The following is a 24,754-nucleotide window of genomic DNA, read 5'->3' on the forward strand; positions in this document are numbered from 1 at the left end:
AGTCACAGAGAAGCTGCTCATGGTTGGTTTGCTGTGGCTAAAAGCTCTTTGCAGTGCTACATTGATGGTTAATCAGTTAGTGCCACCCAGGTTTCTTTTCAGACACCATAATGTCACAATATTAAGCCAGGTGTAATGTTTGCTCCCTCACTCAGTGGTGTGTCCAGAGGGCTGGCCAAGGGTGGCACTGGCACCCCTTAAAATCCAATTGGCCACCTCAAAATCCTAAACTATGATTGGCTGTTTGCTTTGTCAGAGTGAGGGATTTCTGTTAAAATCTGTAATTTGGGATGAGTTAAAAGGCTGACAGTAGATTTCATTATTAGTGCCCTCAAATGTGACTTTGAAAAAACACATTTTGTAAGTCCTTAAAGAATTAAGCTTAGAAGATTTATGCCAATTTGTCATGTTTTTTTTTTAAGTCAAAGGGAATATAAAAACTGTTTAATACTTTAATAAAAGTAGGTTGTGAAGACAGAAAGGGTAAATGTTATTTATTTGTAAATGCACTGGCCACCCTGCCTATGTGAGAGCCTCAGTTGGGTAACCCCGGTCAAAAAGTTCTGGACACGCCCCAGCCCTCACTCATGACTTTTAATTTCTTGGAAAGCTGCAGCGCTGTATGTTTTTACTCCTGACTGTCTAATGACGATTGTTCTTTGTGGTCTGACACATACATGAAACATTATTTTTACAAATTTATAAAGAGTTTCAGCAGCAGCAGTGCTCCATCACTGTAAAAGTTTCAAATAAGCTGAAGCTGAAGATTGCCGCCCTCCTTTAAGTTTGTGTATTTGTGAGAAAGAGTGTGTGTGTATGAAAATGTGAAAAAAGTGGCATGTCACCGTCCCTGTTGTTGATACAAATTTAACCATTCTCTCTTTCCCAAAGTGACGGAATAATAAAGTGAAACAACAATGAGACGTCACACCTGCTGTCGAGTCAAATTGAAAGCTTGTATGTGTGTACTAAATACGTGCGCAGCTGAGGAGTGTGTACACCTCAGATTGCTTTATTCCTGCTGATACTAAAGGCTTGTCAGTCATAAGCCGAGAGGAACACAACAGAGAAGTGCGTTCATTTTTCTCGCTGTCAGTTTGATAACAGAGTGGGAGGGTTGTGACAATAGAAGTCTCATCAATCCAGAAAACACAACACCCACTTTAAATTTCTGGTTTATTCCCTCAAAACATGGCCGCACAAAGACACAGTTCCGTGTGTCCACAGGGAATGTGTGTGTGTTTCTGTGTCTGTGAAGGTTACAGAGGACAGAGATATGAAGAAAAGAACTGAGACGTGAGTAGATTTGCTGAATGTTAACATTCAAAGAGCTTTTGTGTGGTTTCTGTGTTAGCTTTAGAACACAAAAATGATTTGCCGACACATGCCTTTTCTCTGTTACGTCATTAATGTTACAGTGCAGCATGGCATTAGCAGTTGCATTCATCAGTAATGTTTTGTTTTGGGCTGCATGGGTGTTGAACCTCTGTACTGGTATGATACTGACCAACTGACTGAAGTATTTAATATCAGATTTAAACTTGCATAGAGATTTTTGAGCATTATTTTTCAAATGCATACTTTCATGTTGGAAAGTTATTCTGCAGCTGCATGTGTTTGGACATGATATAACGGAATAGTTCGGCTTTTTAATGACAGTTAGTTTTTCTTTTTAATTCAGATACATTTTTTTGAATTATTTGCTTTTATTTTTTTTAAAGGTGAAGAGATATGATATAGGGAACAGAGAGGGAGGATGACATGCAGCTAAGCACCAAGGGCTGGATCTGAACCCAGGACTGCTTCAGCAAGGACTAAGACTAGTGCAAAGGAATAACACTACCAGGTAAGCTATCAGAACACCCAGTCTTCTTCATCTTTGTCTTCTTATAGTTGTTCTTTATTATTTTCCCTTCCCTCTCTTTCATTTTCTTCATCCTTTCTGTTTTTCTTCTTTCTCTTTCTTTTTCATTTCCATTCTTTTCTTGATGTTGCCGTAATGAAGAAAAGTTTTGATAAACTTGATGGAGGTGATCACAAGATTATTTTACATTAAATACAGCCAGACAAACAGTTACACCATATTTCCAGTATTTATGCTAAGTCTGACGTCTAAGACATCAGACGTCTTGGTACATGAACATGAGAAGAAGAGTACCTTCCTTTGGGTTGGGCTGAAAACTATGTTCATGTTCTTCAAAGCTAGATACCAAACTTTTGATGACAAAGCCTGGGTTTAAAAAGACTGAACTAAGATTGATTTATGGCAAGTGTTTCAGGGTCTCACAAAGTCAGATATGACTGAAATTAGTTTACACTAGATGGATTTACAGGACCACGTCTAATCAGATTAGAATTGGAAAAACTGGCCCAATCAGAATACACTGATCAGAATAAAACTGCTGATCCAATTGGAATTGTAATGATAAAAGAGAGGGTGGTGTATTCCTTTAGTTTTCCCATAAACAGCCATGTATCCTGATTGTATTCTGTTGGCCCGGGTTTTGCGCATGCTAGCTTCTCATCTGTCATGATGCGTGTGAACACTGAAGCAACATGGCGATGTAAAACTGCTCGGTGAATGAATCAAGGGTCCTTTTTGACATTTTTAAAGATTTAGACATCATTAAACAGTTTGACGAGTGAAAACAGAAAACCAACAAAACAGTAAGTTTCAGAATAGAAAAAAACTGTCATAAACCCTACCACTTTAAGACTTCAATCAACCAATCAATCAATCGATCAATCAATCAATCAATCAATCAATCAATCAATCAATCAATCAATCAATCAATCAATCAATCAATCAATCAATCAATCAATCAATCAATCAATCAATCAATCAATCAATCAATCAATCAATCTTCATTATATAGCCCCAAATCACAACAAATGTTATCTCAAGATACTTTTATAAACATAGCAGGTCTAGACCATACTTTATGTAAAATTTTTACCAAAGACCCAACATCAAGACAGGGTAAGACTCAGGATTATCTCATCTTAATCCACCATGAGTAGAGCACTTTGCAGCATTTAGCTTCTTTAGCTAACCCTGGCTCAGCAATTGGTTGTGCATGGTCCCTGTCAAATAAACTAATAAACTAAAAAAAACTGAAGTAACAGCGGCAAGGAAAAACAGGCAGAAACCTTGAGCAGAACCAGAATCATGTTAGACAGCCATCTGCCTCAACCGAGTTGGGGTTGGAAAGAGGGATAGAGGAGATGAAAAGAGAGAGATGATAGTGGTCAGACGCCACCAGCATGTCCATACCAGCTGGAGTCTGGCACGTCTACAGCAGCAACTTAGAGGAACCTACGAGACTATGGAGCTCAGGGACTCCAGAAAGGCCTATGGTTAGTAACTTAAATGGGACAGGGGTAGTTTTTGATAGGGGGAGAGAGGGAATCTCAGTGTGCCAGTTCCCCCAGCAGTCTAAGCCTATAGAAGCATAACTCAGAGCTGGTCCAAACATGGGCCAGCCCCAACAATAAGCTTTATTTACTGTTGTGCCCACAAGTTTCTGTCTGCTCTCTGTGTGTACTGTATAGCTTTTCTACAATGCATAATGACTGCAGTGTGTTTCTGAGTAGGAACACATTACCTGTTAACTTGCATAGCCTTCAGTAATGTCTCATGCAGTAATGTCTCCATTTTCAATGCTTCCCCTGTTGGTTAGTCTTACTCACATTTCATTTCCTTATGTTTGGCCACTTTCCCTCTGTTTCCCTGCAAGTGAATAATGAGGTTATCAACCAAATCACTTTCACGCAGAGGCAGGCTGCTTTCATGTTACTTATTCATGACTAATCATCTGGAACATGTACATATAGAATGAAATGCCTGTGTGCCGGATGGTTTTCATAATTGAAATTATATATCACGTAAGCAAAGTCCATAACCCATTTCCAGTAAGTACTGTCATTTCTTACAGTGCTGTGTGCCCCTGACATCTGTCCTTGTCTGTGTGCTTGTAGAGTTTGCATACATTAAAATGGTATTTGCTGTGGGTCTGTTCATAACCCTTGATTCTTTTTTTTCATTGCCTATAGTTGATACATATAATAAGTAAGTAAGCCAAAACACACACACACACTGGAATTACAAACAGCATGCAGTAATGGGATATTCAATGAAGGCAAATGGCTCAAAAGCTGAATCAAGACAGATAACTGTAATTTAATTTGGTATTCTTTGTGTGTGAATATGCATTTCTGATCCTCCCTAAAGTAAACTCTGGGCAAACTCTGAGTCATAATATCAAGAGGGGCTTTGTATGTCAGAAGCAAACTAATGAGCATTCAAACAACCAGCACCCCAAACACGGTAACTACTGAGCTGAGCTGACAGTCTGTTGTTTATGTTGTCTAATCAGATGATAGCTTACAAATAGTTTGCTTTCGTATTTCCCCCTCAGGGATAATAAGTTGTTACTGTAGCTTACAAGAGAGGAGGTAATATGCAAAGACTGCTGCTCTGTTATGCAGAGCAGTCAGTTGAGTTTGCAACATAAAATTATCAAATATTGAGTCACACACATGGAAGGATTGTGCAGCTATAGCTCTCACTATGTGTTAAAAACGCTGACTCATACAAACACATTCATATATCTGTATTTCTATAGATATAATTTATAAGATTGAGTGCTTGCAAATGCTCCCACTCATTAATCATAAAGTGCATGCCCATATGGACACACATACATACATGCATACACGCGCGCATGCACACACGCACACACGCGCGCATGCACGCACGCACACACGCACGCACGCATGCACGCACGCACGCACACACGCACGCACACACACACACACACACACACACACACACACACACACACACACACACACACACACACACACACACACACACAATACACATTCATCTTCATTAGAGCTGTGATTAGGAAATGAGGCCTGTGGGTGTTATTGGTGATACCGGTGCTGCACTCTGATGTTTTTCACTCTGTCTCTTTCAAATCAGGAGATATTCCCCTTTCATTGTCTCTGCTTAACTTTATCTGCAGCATTTGTGTCTTGTGTAAGTAACACTGACATCAAATTAAACCTAGCTGGCATTAGACCTGACGGGCCGATCATCTGAGTTTCTCCCGCGGGAGGATGTGAGACATATTAATGTCAGGGAAACAGTTCACATTGTGTTTCATGATGATACATTGTAGATGACTAAAATCTTTCTCTACATGGTCACCATTTACAGCTGTGAATGTTACCTTCAGATTCAGAAGACTTCTAAAGTGACACAGTACACAGTTGGATCAAGGATATTGCACATATTCACACCAGCACTCCCAAATATCAGACATTATTTATTTACATATTTACTAATTTGAGCCAGACTTGCATTAAAATAATAGCAGTTCAACATTTACAGGGTCTATGAGCTGAACTTTGTCTTGGCTGAGTGAGATGAGTTCCTGGAGTTTCTTCTGATTACCTAGTAATTTCACTATGATGACAAAGCACCAGGAAATGGCACCCACTGGACATTAATTATGAAATCCTCATAAAAGCACCAGTGATTGTTTTGATTTTGTAAAGAAAGCAAATGAAATATAACATGCTAATTTGTTAACTTTATGAATTGTGTGAGAGGATGGATACTTGTGTGAGAGGATCTATACTAGTTAAGATCTAACAAAACTTGACAGTCAACAGGCAGATTTGTGCTTTAAAGGCCTTGTAAACATGTTCTCTATCAGCTCAGATAAGGAGGTTGTGGTCTCTGTGCTGTAAGTTTACACTGTTTTTTTCTGTCAGCAGGATTACTGAGTAACCATTGGCCTGTTTTTCATGCAACTTAGTCGAACAGTTTAGGGTAGACCATTTAGAACCCGTTTTCCTATTAGCAGATCCTAAACAAGCAATAATATGAAACAATGATATTAACCAGATTGAATCCTTCGTTTTTGAAATGCATAGAACTTTAGATTTAGATTTCAGGAGACTTGATTTTAAGCCTTACCCAAATAGCAAAATTGGTCTGATAGGTCTGGGCCAGATATGGCGTCAAGCCGGCACTGCTGGCTGACTGCTGGCATGGCAAGTGGTATGTCAACCGGATGTGGACCAGGTCTGGCAATGATGGCATTGTATATATGATGGCATCCCACATCTGGCCCGATTGTGGCTTGGTTTATGTGGCCCAGATCTGTCCATGCCACATCTGGGCCGATTAAGGTTGAGCTTGTGTTTAGGCTGGTCCATGTATGGGCCGTCTCTGGCAAACTATAAGGGCCGTCATTCTTTGCGGTATGTTGGCCGAGTCTAAGTTTAATGTGGGCCAGAACCAGGCCAGACCAATTTTGCTATGTGTAGTGGAGGTCTGAGCTCTGCCTTGTAGTCATTTTAAGTGTTGGATTTCCATATGAAGGGGCTGTTTGCAGCCAAAATTTTCATAGGCTTCAATTGAGCTAAAATCTTAGTTTTGAAAGTGCACTTATGTGAAATTGAATATTTTCTCCATGTGAACAATCATTGTTCTATATGCCAAACTTTCAGCATTGTGGAAGCAGGGAAGACATCAAGTATCGGTCTTGACTCGTGGTGTTTGTGTTGTGACTCATTTTGATGTTTTGTCTCTGTGTATTTTCTAAAAGTGTCAGAGTAAAGCATGAATATCCTCTGCAAGTGTAGTTTTGCTGAATATGTTAGTGTGGAGGAAATATATCTAAAAAGTAATGTTAGGCTCACATGGTACACATGGAGAGCAAGGCAACCAATTAAATTTGATTTAGATTTGATTTTTAATGGTCTGGTAAGCACACCCTTGCTGAGGAATATCCCTCGCGCACACATACACCCATGGATAAACATGAGTAACTATGGCCACCACACTGTCCGCACTGATTAATCTCTCTCTCTCTTTCGCTCACTCTAACCGACCAGGCCTCTATAATATAAACATGTTTTTCATATGAACACACTCCTGCTTTGTTTGCCCAACCCTTTCCAATTTCCTGGTCATGTTGTATCACTCATTATGCGTAAATGGTAGAGGTAATTGAGAGTGCTGACTAACTGCGACACAAACTGGAGCTGCCTGCAGTAAACGATCTTTAACAATCAGAATAGTGATATGAACACATACAGATTAAATCATCTGGTTAATGTCCTTGTATTGAGTTCAGCTTGTGTCAGTGTTCTTAAAAGCCCCATATAATGGTATTTTTATCTGTTTACAAAATGTCAGGGTTGTCTTTTAAGCAAGGTTTTTGGATTCAGTTGCAAAAAACATCACAAATTCAGCCTCTGTGGCGGATCTGCAGTCTCAGTTTCTAACCTCATTATCCACACTCAGATGACGGGAAGCTATGATAATGAGACGCTGCTGATTGGTTGTCTGAGAGTTGTCTGTGGCGGGAGTGTGCAGACCAGTGCAGAGACCAATGCAGAGCAGAAGTTTGTAGAAAACCTCTGCCTACTGACCAATCAATTTGCTTGATGGTGGAGCTCTGAGCTGATTATGAAGGGAGGAGGAAGAGAGACCAGTAGGGCACTTCACAAACCTGAATGATTGTACATGTGACAAGTATTGATGGAAGTAAGTGATTGTGCTTTCCTGACAACACACTTCCCAATAACTTTTATTATCACCACACCATCAGGGCTGCAGCTGAAATACTACATCTAAAATTGTAAACAACACAGCACAAGAACAAATCTGGGCATAATGTTTGTTTCAGGGAATAAACAGGATATAATATAGTCAGATCTAACATGCAGTAATGAGTGATATATAGGTCTTAATTTGCGCATTTACTCTGCTTTTTTTTTTTACCTACGTACCCATTATTTTATTTTGCAATCCTAGCTGTGTTGATTAAAGTCTTGCTTATGTGTTTTACTTCTCATTTTTCCGATTATAATAGTTTTCTCTGAGTTTGTAAAATATGATATATCTGCCAGTAGCACACTTACTCATTTTTGCTGCCTGTCATATGTTGCTTATATGCTAATGTGAAGTGTTGCAGCTGGCTCCAACAGCATGTCTTGGAGTGTGAGGTTAACATTTGTGTGTTATTCCTATTTTCTTGCCTTTTGTGTGCAACTTTATGTGGTTGACCCTTATTGTTGAGCAGTCAGAAGTGAAGTGGTTAGCACAAACAAATTGGCACCAACTGCTGCCTCACATTGTTTAAAAAGATAAAGCAATCACTCTTGTCTTTGGTCCTGTGGTGCTGGGACAGAATATAGACATTTATAGGTTTTTCTAACCAACAACAGAGCAGTTGACGTGTCTGGCTCTAACCTTTCACATCTTGACTCTGAAAAATGAAGCAGAACCACAATAGCACAAAAGCTTAGATTTGGAATCAGGATGCTCGAAGAGTGGGAGTGGTTTTGCATGCATGCCTGTGCAAATTACTCCAGTCATTGTGTTATCACATAAGTAAATTCAAATCAGCAGAAGCTATGCTTCCCTAGTGGGCTACAGAGGCAATGCAGAGTCTTTTTAGCCGATACAATCTCAGGGTTGCGATGCTGAGGGATGACTTAAGTGAATATGCATAGGCAAGGAAAATGTGTTTTTCATTATAAGGGATCTTTAAGGTTTGTACTGCAAACTGTGGTTGCTTGAAATTGTGTCATTAGGTTAATTGTGTGTGTTGATCATGTTTTGCACCACAACCATCTGTCTCAATTAATTTAGTAATTGCTGATAGAATATGGGAGGCACAGTCTACTTATATGTTCCTAAAGTTCTTAAACAGTCTAGTCTAACACACACAGGTCTATTTCAATGCATTCTAGCCCTCGATTAATGGTATATTGTGTATATATTGTGTCTGTCCTTGTTTCTGATGGGATATGTCACTCAACTGTGCCCCATATATCAGATATCCACTAACTTAAATTGACTAGAAACTGTCCAACTTAGCTTTGTGGCTTAATTCACTAACAAAGACTTGCAAGTATGATTTGCCGCAATGGAAAAGGGTTCGCTCAAGAAAGTGAATAAGAATAAGAATTAAAGAATAATGCAGCAGGCTTCTTTAAGACACAACATCTTTTCTTGAACTTAATTTGAAAAAAAAAGAGAAAAAACAAGGAGGAGAAGATTGATGTGACTTTAACTCAAGCAAATAATTAGTCTCTTCTTCATATATAACAGAGGTAAATCGAAGCCTTCCATGTTTGTCTTTTCAAATCAATACTTTGTAGGAGCTTAATGGTGGAATCTGGGACCCTCTGGTGTATTCTGTCCTGCTTCACTCAACAGACTGTTAATTGTTGCTTATTCCTCCTAGACCTCTTTCTTCAAAACAGATGATGCATCGAACCAAATGAATAAGGATAAATTAAGCTCCATATAGCCTTTTATGTAAAATCCATTTCATTAATGAAAAAGTTTACAGAATGGGGCTTTGTTTCAGAGGAGGTGCAATGTGGACTTTAAGTTGAAATATTTTCATTATATTATATATTTTGTATATCAGCAAACAAGGCACACATGATAAACTAAAAACATACAAAAATAATTGCACACTTTAATGTGATGATACACATTATGTTTCTCTTCACTTTACTGCATTCTCATTCATATTGATTGTGCCAGCTTTCATTATGTAATAAACTACTATGATTTTTCTGTACACTAATAGGAGTACAATTCAAATGAGACAGATACCACCCTCGGTGCAACAGGGTGCTGCGAGGGATATCTAAATTCCAGTAGTTCTGGAAATAGAAACTTAAGATTGTTGTAGTGAGAGGGTGCAATTGGTCCAGATTCTGGTGACTACAGACTTGTTGTATAACTCCATGATTACTCTCATATATTGGACCATTTATCACTGAAGACAGCTGTGATTGGGTTCTATGATTCTTTACCTTATATGTGTTTCCTGTCTGACTTTAGATTGTTTTTCGATGACTTCCCCACTGAGTGATGATGCTATATAAATACTGCAGCCTCTTGTCTCTCTTCTATTCTCAACTGATATGTCCTTGACTGCTAAGTCTGAGACATCTCCTTTGTTTGGGTTTATTTTCCCACAGGAGAGTATTTTTCTTTTTAACCTGTTAATTAAAAAAGACTGATGTCGAAAAAGGAGAGATGGGAGGAAAGGACAGCTTTGTATCTACAGTATATGTATGTGTGTATGTGTGTGAGTTTAGGAGATGCTAAGACACAAGTGTGAATATGGGAGGAAGGGAGGAGAGGGCAGGTTGTGAGTGGCTGTGAATCATGAGTCTGTGATGAGCACTAATGAAAAATAATTCAGGCTGAAAATAAGATTGGACAGGAGACAAGACGCTGCAAGTGCCTGTCTTATCCTCTGCCTCCTTTGTCACTCCTCCCTCGTTCTCCTCTCACTTCCTCTCACCCATTATCATGAAGCCCCCCCCCTCTCTCTCTCTCTCTCTCTCCCTCCCTCTCTCCTTCTTTCTTTTTCTCATTCTCTTTCAACCCTTTTTCTCTCATTCCCCCTCTCAATCACTTACTCTATCACCCTCTCTTTCTCTTTGAAGGCCAGTACATGATAAAGGGGAAAGTAGAGGCAGGAAATAAATGAGTATTTCCTAATACCCCTGACTGTGCTATTATATTTATCAGGCCCGGGGAGCGAGCTTGACAAATTTAATTAGCTGCGAGAAAAGACCCTTTTATTACTCAGTATAAGTACGCCAAAAAAAAATAGTTTGCGGAGGAGAAACACTCCACTTCTCCTTTGATGTGGTTTTAAAACCTTCTCTGTGTTTTTCAATGGAACATCTCCATTGTTGCATGAGGGAACAGAGATAATTCAGGGTACTACTGGACCCTATTGACTGCTATTGTAGTTGCATGAATGGGCTACCAGGCAGAGAATGGAGGGACTTTAGTACATTATCTCAAATGATCTTATGTGAATAGAAAGTGAAATTACTAAGATTGTACATTCACAAAAAAGGAATATCCAAGGGCATTCATCTGGTTTGCACAATGTATGAAGTCTCTACATCACCTGACCTGCAACATGAGAATTGGGTGAATGAGAATCTCAGGATTGCCCAGTAGTTGTATAAAGGTAATTTGAGACTTCTTGGCCACCACTTCCTTTACTGGTAATTGATTACTGTCAGACTATAAATGTGAGGTTGAAATAGGAGTAGGAGTTGAGAGACCAGTGGTATACACTCATATGCAAATTTCTATTTTTACATGAGTTCAAAGTTGATGCATTTTCAGGTGATAGCATGAAAATGAGTTTCAGGATCTGATTGCATAATGGCTCATGTCTTACGCCTTGTTTTGCTCTCCACATTGACAGTTTTTTTTTCCCATACTGTTTATGCTAGTGCTGTGAAACCTCAGACTATGAACGGAAACTAGATCAATTCTGACTCCAGAAGTATTGTTCCTTGTCTAAGGATTCTTTATTTATGTGCATGTAGGGGTTCTTAGACATTCATATGTGAAGAGTGACTATGGGATAGAAAATACCTTTAGTCACAGGAAAATCTAAAATTGATCTTGAACTTTTAAGTTTATACCCAGTTAAGGTTTTCTGGTTTTGGAAATGGATTTTCACATCATCACTGTTGGTCAGAAACCTTGTATCTCCATATTTCATCATTCAGATTTTTTTTGCATGAATAAATGTTACTGATGTCCCTTTATGCCTGCCAGTACGTTTTCTAAAATTTAATGAATGAAAACATAATTGATTAAAAAAAGTATATTATTATTATTATTTTTATTATTATTATTATTATTATTATTATTATTATTATTATTATTATTATTATTATTATTATTATTATTATTATTATTATTATTATAAAACAGCTTGTGTTAATTAACATGCAATGTTTAGTTATGTGAAAAACATAGTTTATTTTTTTAATTACTTTCTGGAAAGTAGTGGTTTTATAATTGTAATTTGTATCATTTTAACTTCAGATTAGTCTACAGAGCAAACAGTCTTAAAGCCTATACAATGCTACTACAAAGAAGTCCTAACTATGTTGTAGATGACACTTGAAACAGTGGTTGGGAGAAGCTAAACAAGCAAGTGAACACATTTACTTTGAATAAATGAACATAACACACACTCAAAAAAAGCAACATGGGTGTCTGTTTTATCAACATAAGTATAACATGTAGCTTCTATTATATTCATTCATGTTTAGTGGTTAAACATTTTTAAATCATGTAGTTTTAACATGACATGCAAAATCCTTAAAACTACAAGATTGCTTTATGTCCACACAACCTAATGGGTTTAGGTAGGAATCCCATCTGCAATACCTTTCCAGAGCAGAAGTGGCAGCAACGTGAGACATCTACAGTGGAGAAATGTCTTAATCAGTAAGCACTTAGTTTAGCCCCAGTTGGTGTCAAGTTTAGACAAAGACCACAAACAGACTGGGTTCGTTGGAATAGAACTCTATTCCCCAGAGAAGGCAAACAATGACAAACAGAAAATATGGATCTTGACTTGGTAGCCTTTAAAATAAGTTGGCACCTTTAAACTGCTAAATGTAAACATTCTTGATATGTCAAAAATGTCTGATTTTCTCAATAATTACTATTTTAAAGTGTTTTTTCTGATGATTGAACATACGGGCTGCACAGTGGTGCAGTGGGTAGCGCTGTTGCCTCAAAGTTAGAAGGTTCAGGGTACGAGTCGGTGCCTTTCTGTGTGGAGTTTGCATGTTCTCCTTGTGCATGTGTGGGTTCTCTCCGGGTACTTCCTCCCACAGTCCAAAAACATGCTCCCCAGGTAAATTGGTCACTCTAAATTACCTGTAGGTGTGTGTGTGTGTGCGTGAATAGTTGTCTGCCTTCTGCCCAAAGTCAGCTGGGATAGTCTCCAACCCCCCGTGACCTTGAACAGGATAAGCGGTCCAGATAATGGATGGATTGAACTTTAGTTTTGTTCAGTCAGCATGATTAATTAGTGTTATTGTACCATTCAAAATTAAGTTGGACCCAAACATTGCAAATGAGTAATGGTAACATGAACACTTTATGTTCACGCAATATATTTACAATTAGTTTTTTCAACTAAATTGTGTCTCGCTAAATTAAAGCATTTTAATTAGGTGGAAATTCTTTCCATAATTTTATTACGTTCACCCAAAAAATCCTTTTTTGAGTGCATAATTCATCCTGTATTAAGTGCTCACTTGCTCTGGATGACCTTGGGCAAGCATTTGCATAATGGACACCTGTTGATCATTCTGGAAGATGTAATACTTTGTCCTATGTCCAAGGGCTTTACATGTAACTTTACACCATCATAAATTAACTTTAGTTTTGGGAGTCCGAATAATACGGGGAGGATAAGTTGTTGTTTACTCTCTCTCATTTCTTTGTTGGACAAGGCTTTAGCAAAGAGCAATTATATGTTTGAGTCTGACTGAGAGAAGACAAAAGAGGAGGTGGGGAAAAAGTTTAATTTCAAGCTCAGCAGGGGCAGCCCAAGTTAATTAAACTTTGCGTCTTGTTTAACACAGTTTAAATAATTTATTAAGCCTATTAGCAGGAGAAAAAGAAGAGAGACGATGTCTTTCATTCTATCATCCTCAGAGTCATTTTTTTTTTTCATTCATTCATTCAAGAGAAAAGCTTAGAAGTGTAACAAGGAACCAGTGAGTGATCCTCTCAGCTCACAGCCAAATATAACATCGCTCCAGGGTGGTGTACATTCAATTTTTTGTTCTTGAGAGGTTAGCAGATTTCAGGGAGGGCTAATCAGTATTTCATATGCACAATTCCCTTTAATCACAGAGTGAGCTGTTACATTCTGACCTGTATGATAAATGCTGCCTGAAGGATTAAATGATCTCTCTTCCCTTAGAGAAAGGACAGCCTGTGTGCCTGAATGAATGTGTTTTGTTCACACTTGTTGTATCTGAGAACTCAGTTTTTTTCTCTCTTTAAATGTCAGAAGTTTGACGTCCAACAGCTTCTCTGGCCTCTGTAGTCATTATGACTCGGCTGCCGACTTCTCTGTCAATCAATACAACCTTTGAAAATGTCACAATCTGTGTGAGTGGTAGTCATGAAATAGATTTATGTCATATTATCTGATACCATGTACTTCAACCTCCTTTCACCTGCTGTGTCTCTGTGACAGGGGATCACCTGTGCTCGAAAATTAAATTTGAGCGTAGGTGTAGGTCAAAATGTGTGATTTTGTTTTTCACCCCTTCAAGGGAATTTATGAAACATTGTGATGACAGTTTAGAGAAATTATAGCACTTTTTTGTCCTTTAAGTCTTCTTGGTGTTTAATTTTTTATTCATGAGCAAACTAAGTTTTTTTTATTAGAGTGCATAATGTTATGTATATAAATGTGTCTTTCGGCCTGTATTATAACTCCAGGCTGAATTGTAGCTGGAGATATTCTTCCTTTACCAATACCAAAAGCAATTCTTATTCCAATACCATTACCAACTCCAATTCCATTTTCCAAAACCAATACCCACAATAATACCAGATCCAGTTCCAGTATCAATACCAATACCAATACCAATACCTACTCCAATACCAATACCTACACCAATACCAATACCTACACCAATACCAATACTAATACCGATATCGATACCGATACCAATACCAGAATGATCTCTTATTCCAGTTCAAATTCCAATACAATACAATACAATACCTATACCTATACCTATACCTATTTAAAAACCAATACCAATACTAGTATACCTATGCCTATACCTGTACCAATTCCAATACCAATTCTAATACTGATTCCAATACCAATACCAATGCTAGTATACCTATGCCTATACCTGTACCAATTCCAATACCAATTCTAATACTGATTCCAATACCAATACAAATACCAAAACCAATATCAATACCTACTATACCTATACCTATACCTATACATATACTTATCCTTATACCTATACCTATACCTATACCTATACCTATGTTTTTACCAATACCAATACCAATACCAATACCAATACTAATTCCTTTACCAATACCAATACTGATATGAAGATGTGCTTACAGGCTGATACCATGTACTGGTTTGATACCTGCGCAATAAAACTGTTTACACAGTATCGATGGAGGATATGTTTTTCTAAACCCAAGTCTTATACAGTATGGTAAAAGAACAGTGCACTTACTGATAGACTGTATAGCACCTTTTTGGCTGAATCTCAGGTATAAATCAACACTGGAATAGGTATATAAACCAATGTTACTGTAGCTTGGTGTCCTTGAAAAGTGGAGACTCCTCTGTGATGTCATTTAGTAAGTGTGAAAATAATTAGCTAAAGCAGTAAGTGCTAAGTGCCACAAAAACTATAAACACCTGCCTTTCTGTCTGTCTTTCCTCCTCTGTTGTTCAATTTGCAAATGAGGTGAAGTGTCACTGTAAGACTGTGATAAGGTACAGCAGGATGCATGAAGTAGGGGACACACAGAGTGAAAGAGAAAGAGAGAGAGAGGAAGAGTGAGAGAGAGAGAGATGATAAGACAGTGAAAAAGAGAGAAAGAGGGGGACAATGTGACACAAACAAGGGGCTGCTCTGCACAGTGATAGATAAGCTGAGCAATTCTCATGCAGCTCCTCATATCCCCTCTTCAGCTTGATTGTGGAGACAGAATAACCTTTCAGGAACACCCAACTAGTTCCCCTCCTCCACCATTATTTTTGGCCTCCAATTTGTCCTACATGCTAAATCTTTTAACGCACTGGAGACGTATCTGGATTAAATTCCCTGCTTGCTGGTTATGCTTTTTCCCTACAATTCGCCAATCGTCTTTTTCTATTGTGTTGAATTAATGTGTGTTTGGCTGAATCACAAACAATGTGTGAGGCCATCTTATTGTGAAAACCTTGGGGAGCAGTGATATGATGGTAGGAGCAAAGTGGTGGTGATGTTGATGTGACACAAAGAGGGAGAAGGCAGGAATTAGCAGATGAGTTTTCGTTATTCATTACAGAATCATTTACGCTCATTAGTAATCTGACACAGTTTCCTCCCCCCCTGTTGCAGTAGAAGAAAACAAGATTGAGCAGAGAGAGTAGAAAAACAACATAATGAACTAATGAACAAAATACACTGTTTTTAATTTGATCTAAGAGAAAAACTGCTTAATTTTTAGATAATAGATTTTATTAGCTTAGCTTCTTTTAATGCCAAGAATGCAGATTTCATTGCCTTTCATCACCTTTTTCTTCACATTTCCTTCTATGTTCCTGTTTTTACTTTCCAGCCTTCACTTGCTTCGACTCGCTGAAAGACTCCTGTAGATCACAGTATGTGTGGACTGCTGCAAGAAGTAAGTCTCACATTCTCAGGTTGTTATTTTCTCCTCCTTTTCTCCCTTACAGTCTCCCCCCTGTCTTGTGCCAGAGCTCAAATAGTTTGGACCCTCCAGCGCATTCACATCCATATTTTATAGACACCCTGCCAATGTCCACCACTGTCTTTTTCACTCTCCAGTCTCTCTCCTTTCAGTCGGGGGCACATTGAGGAGAACGAGAGGAGAGGAGACTGCGGCTGTGATGGACAGAGGCGGCTTAAGAGAAAGCACAATGGAAGCTGGAGAGAGGGACGGTGACTGAGGAGAAGGGGAAGTGGGTGCACAATGCAAAGCCCATGTGATTGTGAGTATTTATCATTATGTTGTGAGCATATGTGAATAGAAAGTTCTACCGATGACCACCTGAGCCCAATTACACACACAAGCAACTACTTCCTGTTTGCCTTTGAGAGGAAACATACATCTAGCCTTACCTCTCTTCCTTTATGCAATCACTCAAAAAGAGCAGCTGGGAATAAACATAGCATAAAAACTGAGTTCCCCTCACTCTTCCCTCCACCTCCCAAAATATTTTCCATTAAATTCACCAATACCATTTCTGATCTTATCCAAACTTGTCTTTCTGATATTGAATTTGATACTGAGTGCAAGTGCGATACGGATACTCAATTCCCTCCACAATTAGATTCTGTATGCACCACTGTATCAACAAAACTATAAAACATTTTCCCAAAGTTTAAATGAGTTTAGGGTTCCCCGGCAGTCTGCTGGGACTGGGTGAATGCAAATGATAGTAGAATTGTTTAATTCAAACCAAGGGACTTAATCAATCCCTCCAGTGCAATAGGTTTGGAGCAGCTTGTACATACAAAAAATAAATGAATACAGAAATGTACGGACACCCATAAATCACAATTAAGACCTGAAATATGAAACAAGTTTTGAAACTACTTCTGGTATTAAGTGTATTGATGATTAGATAACAAACAATAAAAGAATAAAAGCATCAGTCTCGGTTAAAGGATAAAAAGTAATTGGAGAAATATACAACCCGGGGAGCATATTTTGAAGTTCCAAAATACCAGTCATTTTTGAGACACAGTTTTCTTGTCACAGTCCCAATTTGTTATCTGGTAACAGCTCCTGCCTTTAGATTTGTTGGTGGAGCTGCAGTACAAAAACACACAGGAACTCTCACACATACAGTACACACAAACACTCCCTCCTGTTTAATGTGCGGGAACCTCAGCAGAGCAGCAAGTTGGCAGGATAAACAATGCTGATTTTCATTGGGAGATGTTTGCTTTTTGTAAAACACATGGGGCACAGGGTGCATGTACTGTCCTACCCCTGGTCTTCACCATCAACTCTTACATTGTGCTCAGAAAACGAGACAAGTACACACATGGTAAGCTCTTATACTAGATTTCCTCTTGTGCTCCCTGTCTTCCTCACTCACTGTTTTTGTGGAAACCTTACAAATCCATGGAAGATGTAAGGATAAGGACAAGTGACTGACAGGGGCCCTGCAGATATTGGAACATCGTAGCAGTGAATGGGTCTAATGTGATATTTTTGTATAAGGCCCAAAATCCTTGGATGTATTACAACATAAACACACTTTCATATTTTATTCTAATGACTTGGTTGTTAGCAGAAAGACCTGTGGCATTTAGCAAAATATGCAGAGGGATTCTGCTGGAAGCGTGTTATCATCTCCTTTGTATTTGGACTGTAAACATAAAAGTCATGATTCAGGGCGGCTGTGGCTCAGTGGTAGGGTCGGTCGTCTCTTATTCGGAAGGTCAGGGGTTCTTCCCAGGTCCCACTGTCCACATGTCAAAGTGTCCCAGGGCAAGACCCTTAACCCCAAACTGCCCCCCGTGCTGTGCCACTGGTGTGTGAATGGGATTAGTCAAAACTTATGGGTTTAGTGGGGTTGTATGAGGGGACTTGTCAATAGTAAGTGTATCACCTACAGGTGACGCTGGTCAGCTTTGCCCTTTGTTGAGGAACCTGCTGGAGAACTGACTCAAATGCTAGGCTATCAATTAATATCAATATGTGATTCAGGTAATTTAATTAATAAGAAACTTGGGCCCTGAACACTATTGTCAATGTAAGTGTACAATCTATTTAGACATTTCAGCACTATACTTTGCTTTTTGCAATATTTTCTGACGCAACACATTTGTGCTCTGTCACCTGCGCTGCAATAATCATTGCTGTCCAGATCTGCAGGCTACAGGTAGGGCCTTACTTTCATCCAAATTAATAAATAATGAGTGATCCTGACAGCGATATTGGCATGCCATTCACTGTGGACACAAGAGAACACCTGTATAAACCAGAGTTTACAGTGGAAGAACAAGACTCAATGGACCGAAGGAGAGAGGGTGTGTAAACTGTAAGCCCATGCTAAAGAACCAAGAGATCTACTGCTGTCACATGTGACACTTGGTAACAACAGTATTGCAGTGCCCTCTTGAATCAGAGGATACCAGAGGCTCAAATGAGGCTGCAGTCTGCATCAATCACTGTGTAAGATGTTGAGGGAGAGGACTTAGCTGAAATAATAACTGATGTCAGCCATTACTGTGTCAGCTGGATAGTGCACAGCATTTGTAACTTAAAATTATGTCTAACTGAGATACAAAATTATCAGAATTCATAATATATCAGGGTATTAAGCATTGGCCCTGCAGACGTCAAATTGACTTGTATGTCATTAGATCCGATTATCTGATCAATAACCTGCAGGCAGAGGGACACATCTGTGCAGCCATTGATAGCGTAGCTTTCATGTTGGTTTTCCAGCTGGTTTCTCAACAAAGGGGCTGTGGCCAGCAAGCTGAAGAAATATGACTGTAATTAACAGCAACCAGCCCATGTTTGTAGAACATTAGTGTACATGTCATAAGAGGTATCAGGGGCCATTAATATCATGCTCGGGGGCATGTTTAGAGGCAGTTTAAGGCCTTTGCTGATGTCTTTTCCCCAGAGTCCCACTGTAGCGTGAAGATTCAGAGTGGTGACCCTTTCTTCATAAGAAGTATTGTCTCCAAATTACTTGGATTATGTGAGAAAAGCATTAGGATTTAATCTGAATGCAAAGAAACGTGTTTTCAATGTAACCTTCAGCGTGGTCTTAGTGGTTGCATGTTTACTGTACATTTGGTGGAATCATTGGCTGAAGCTGACTACCAATATTTCACCTCATTTGAATGCCTCGGAAAACACCAGATATCTCATTTGAATTTCAGCCGACACTGCAAGTTTGTTTCTCACTCTGCAGGTAGGCAGTGGAGCATCAGCCGATGCATTCAGACACTCAAGCTGCGAGTGTGTATGTGTGTGAAATAGTAACTAACGGTTGGTATTGATAATGGGGGTCCTCTCATATGAGTATCGGCCCTGCAGACGTCAGTCATATGGATTTAGATGTCTTCAACTGTATGCAGTTATCACCTCAAAGGTTCAACTTTGAGTCCTGTGCATCTTAAACTTAAAACTTTTTTAAGAATGAAAAGATTTAGGTTGATTTGATTGTGTATCTTTGTGTTAACTTTCAGTTTGTGGCAGGTGCGTATGATTGACATGCATAGAGTTCTAGTGAAACAGCTTTAAATTCCAACTCAGTGTACATGAGGCACCTTTGGATAAATATGGATGCAAGTTTCACATTTATAGCAAAATACTCACAGTGTGTATGTCGAGTAGACCACGGGGAATCAGGGCTGCGAGAAGAAAACAGCTCATTAGTTGGTGCAATAACTTTATTTCTACTGACTAATGAAACAAAGAGATCACCACAAGATTAACCTCTTTCATTTTGGAAGGAACTTATGTAATGTTGTTGAATGATAGCTTTTCATAAGATCCACTTTTGCTGGAGATATGACCTCTTTCAATTAGTGAGGGAGCTGGAGACTTCAAGAAGAGATATTCAGCAGAATATCTTGCAGTGGTCTACCAGAATACAGTTACTGTCATGAAGCATGAGACAATAAGAGACTTTAGATTGATTGTTGTCCTATACTTTAATGTACCAGCCATCTGTGTTTTGACTTGTAGATTAGTTGAGTATGACTTTTTACATGTGCTTGTAAACTTCAGTCACATGTCATCACTGTGACTGAGTTTTAACCAAAACTTTATTGTTATTTTATTGTATTCCTTGACATTTGCATACCAAACAGGGGTGTTTTCTCTTACAAAGAAGAGACAATAAATTACACATTATGTTGTAATGAAATGAGTATAGATAACAAGCTTGTTGGTAAAAAAAAATAAGAAAAACTTCCAGCAATTATCATGCTCACACTTGTGATATCACTGACTCAGCCTTGACAAAACTATTCCAAGACAGCAGAAGGCATTGTAAAACTGTTTTCACAAAAATTGTACGGTGCTAGCAATGACTAGTTAATTGACATCAATGTGTGAAACCAGCGGATCTCCTCAGACCATACATGTGTAGCTTCATGTGTTGCTGGTGCTGCTGTGCTGCTGTTGGATTTTGATGAAGTATTCTTTTATTAATATGAAAAGGCCATAGTTCTTTTTTTCTCTAATTAACATTTTCTGAGGACAAAAGACCTAACTGTGCCAAAATGTACATTAGTCCGAAACAATAACTTGAAAACATCAAACATTAAGATTAAGAGTTTTGTTGCTCATTTAATATTTGATGGAGGGCAGTTGTAATTTCTGTAATTCATCTGCTAATGCGGTAAGTGGTCCGCTGCTTCTTGCAAATCCCCATAGGTGTCATGGACAAGCACTCACTCTGAACACCACAGCCCAGTGTCACTTTCACTCTTTTGTTCAGCAGTGTGAAAAAGAAAGCCAGCCACTTCTTCCTCTCAGGACCTGTTTCAATTTACAGCATGGATTTCCCCTGGCTGTGAAGGCTGAGGTGAGACTGAGAAGAAGCTTTTGGCGCAGAAAAGAGTCAGTGGTGAGACATGCAGGTTCACAACAAGGCCACACGTGGATGTTTTGTGGAGTCCTTTAGAAGCATAGCCTTGGTGTGGTGTGTTAAAGCCATACTTCACCTGGAGTCTATTAATCCAGGATCAATTACTCACGCCTTTCAAGCATAGTTCCTTCATTTATGGTCTCTGTAAAAACTTTAGTCCGTTACTAAGAGCAGCAAATGGGACTTGGTTCTGGCTTTTTATAATAGACTGAAGTGGTGAACGTTTTTTTTTCCTTTAAACTGTGATAAATGCACAAACAGAGAGACATAAGAATCAATGTGTAGATGACTGTGTTTTTGATCTCTTGGATCAAGTTGGTGCCTGCCTGGGTCAAGTTGGTGCATTCAAAAACAGAATGGTGGAAATATTATGTTTCTTATCTGCAAGTGTTTGCTGTTAATGTATATTATTATTATTATTATTATTATTATTATTATTATTATTATTATTATTATTATTATTATTATTATTATATTTATTATTAATAATAATAATATTAATAATAATAACAATAATAATTAGTACCATATACTGTATATTTATAGTAGACACCTTCTGTTTTTCATGGATGATTCAGGGATTTATTTGGGGCCGTAAATCTTTGGCTAAGATTAAGGACACATCTGAGAAAAGTAAAAACTCCTTATATGCTGTGTTGACATCAGTCCCCTTTATTCAAAATAAGGTAAAATCATTGTCTTGCATGCTCTTTCACCTCCTGTGCGTTTTTTCTTTAACTCATTTGTTCCAGTCAATGTGCAAATTTGTATTTAAGAAGTTGGGGACTCAAACTTCCTTCACAGTCCAAAGTAATACAAGTGTGGCTAATTGCATGAGCAGCTCTATGTTGCCCATTGGTGTGGAAATATATATGATTGGTAGTTTGTCTGTGTGTCAGTGATTGAGTGGAATTCATTCTGTTACTACTCGTACCCTGTCAGCCGGGACCGGCTCCAGATCCCCTCAACCTTTCAAGGATTGGTGGTATAGATGATGGATGAATGACCTGTCTGTCTTGCTTCTACTAGAATTAAATGTTGGGTCTACATAACTTATGCAAATATATGACAATGTTCCATCATGAACAGACTTTTTATTTACCATGCCCTCACTGAAGCTAATGTAGATTTAGAGTTGACAAGATACAAGATTCAAGATGTGGATTCAAGACTATTTTTGTCTATCACTAAGTGACAGAAAATTACCTTTGATTAAGGGCTCAAACAACATACAAATCATTCACATCCATCAGACTCACATCATACCAAAAAAATCCATAAATTAGTAAAAGCATGTGTGCAAAGCATATTAGAAAGTCGTGAATATCTAGTTTTGTTTAAAATGCATATTGTAGGGGGAGAAAATAGTAAGTAAGTTCCTATTATCCCAAAGGTACTCTTAAACGGCTGCCTGAATGGAGAAGCTGAAATGAGTAGTGAAGGGGATGTGGAGAGTCCTCAGTGATTCAGACTGCTTTCCTTTATGCTGCACGGCTGTAAAGTTCTGAAAGTTGGATTTGGGTGTTGCTGATGATTAAAGCTGTCTGTTTGATTTTTCCTATCAGTTTTTTCTTGCACATCTTATCAGATGAGATTAATCCTATCAACACACCACTACTAGCTCATGATTTGAGAAGGCAGGTGTGCAACCCTAAGTGTGAAATATCTAAGTAGTACTCGGCTTTAGAATTGTATCCATGGAGAACATGTCAATTTAAATACAAGTGTGGAGAGAAGGATCTTAGGATGTTTTATTGCAGGGTAAAGCAATAAAAGTCTTTATATCACTATAATAGCCAGTGCTTAAATTGTTTTATCCAAAGCTGAATGAGACAGACAATGTCAAAGTCAGATTTTATTGTCCTGCTGTCACTGCACATGGTCTACAGCTAATATTCTATTCCACAAGATTTTAACTACGGTGCATCCTCCTCTTTGTTTGGCCCCTTTCACCATTTTTATTCACACCAGCTGTTATTTAATTGATCAGAAATTGTATGTAATTTATGAAGGACATATCAGGTTCAGGTTCAGGTTACTTTATTTGTACCTGTGGGTAAACTTGTTTTGCTGCCAGTGAGATGTTAGGTCAATACAAAATTAAAAGACAGATGTCAGACAGAACAAACTACTTTTAGGGCCTGATCTACTAAGATCCCAAATAACGAGCGCTAATTTGCGTGTGCAAATAATAATTTTGCACGTGCTATTTCTGGGCGTGTTGCAGGTGATCTACTAAGACTGCGTGCGCAAATGATAACGAGTGCAAAAGTGGTGCGGACCGCCGGATTTTGCGTGTGCTATCGGCTGTCACCATGGAGAGTTTGAGAGAACAGAGTGGTCTTAAGCGATAAATGAAGTTTGAAGACATGGATTTGGAGGTTTTAATGGAGGAGGGAAATAAACACATCGGTGAACTCCAGCAGAGACATCTCAGCGTTAGAAACGCGATTTGGGAGGCCATCTGTGAAAAGGTGAATGATGTGAGAAAAACAGAAGATCTGCCCATGAAATAAACGCATCTACTCTTCTCCAAAACGCAATCAGTGTTTTGATGGAGTTTAGAGAGCGATTTGATGAGGCTTAGGCTGCCACTCTTGCTCTAGAAAAGTTAGGCGTCACTTGGATGAAGACAGTCGCCTCACTGTCCCAGGGAGCAACTTTCGGGTGAACGTTTTCAATGCCTGATATCATCATCCAGCAACTGTCCCAAAGATTCACCAGCTTAAATGGAACTGTGAACATGTTTGAGTCAATTCGCCCCAACACACTGCTGCAAGCACGAGATGAGGAGTTACGCAGAGCTGCCTGGCGCAGCTCAGTGAGCGCTCATTCACGTTAAAACTAACTAAAAAACCCTTGATGAGCACGATGGGACAGAATAGAGTGAGTGGACATGTCATGTTATTTATTGAGAATGACAGATCAAAGAAAATGGACATACAGTGCATCGTGGACAAGTCCGCGGAGCTTAAGGCTCGTCCAAACAGTGGTGAGTAGGCCGAGTACTTCATATTGATTTTTTGTTTGTATGTGAACATGTGGACCACTGTGCCAAATTTACTAAACTTTATATCTGTTGATACAGTGACCTACTGTGCTCTCATTAGTTGAAAAAGTTAAAGTGGGTGTCAGAATAATGCGGTCGCTATCCGTGGTGCTGAACTGCTTTGAATTTGTGTTGTTTTATTATTATTTTGTTATCTTGGTTTGATTGACTAAAACATTTAGTAATGCTTGTAAGCCCAGCTTTTGCGGGCACGTTGTAAAGCGATGTTATGATGAGCTTTACAGTGACCGCAGCCAAGTGTGCGTAACGCTGTGTTTGCACCTGCCTTTCAAACGTGCTAAATATAGACGCAAATACAGCGCGCGCTATCTGCTTCAGGTTTGATAGATCACATTGCGTGTGCTAAATGATTACATTTGCATCTCCTCCTCCCAGTATTTTGCGCGTTCTGATGATCTACATGTATTCTGCATATTCATGAAGGCAAACACGCTAAATG

General features: G+C 38.8%; 1 protein-coding gene across 1 annotated transcript in view; it reads left to right on the forward strand.

Annotated features, from left to right (window-relative positions):
- Positions 1-1,738: 1,738 nt before the first annotated feature.
- Positions 1,739-24,754, forward strand: part of LOC117816905 (short transient receptor potential channel 7-like) — an 87,794-nt gene continuing 64,778 nt past the window's right edge. The window contains 3 exon segments of the mRNA XM_034689287.1: positions 1,739-1,846; positions 16,214-16,279; positions 16,459-16,607. The gene's annotated coding sequence lies outside the window, so the exon portion shown is untranslated.

The sequence above is a fragment of the Notolabrus celidotus genome, chromosome 8, assembly GCF_009762535.1.
Source record: "Notolabrus celidotus isolate fNotCel1 chromosome 8, fNotCel1.pri, whole genome shotgun sequence".
Lineage (NCBI taxonomy): Eukaryota > Metazoa > Chordata > Actinopteri > Labriformes > Labridae > Notolabrus > Notolabrus celidotus.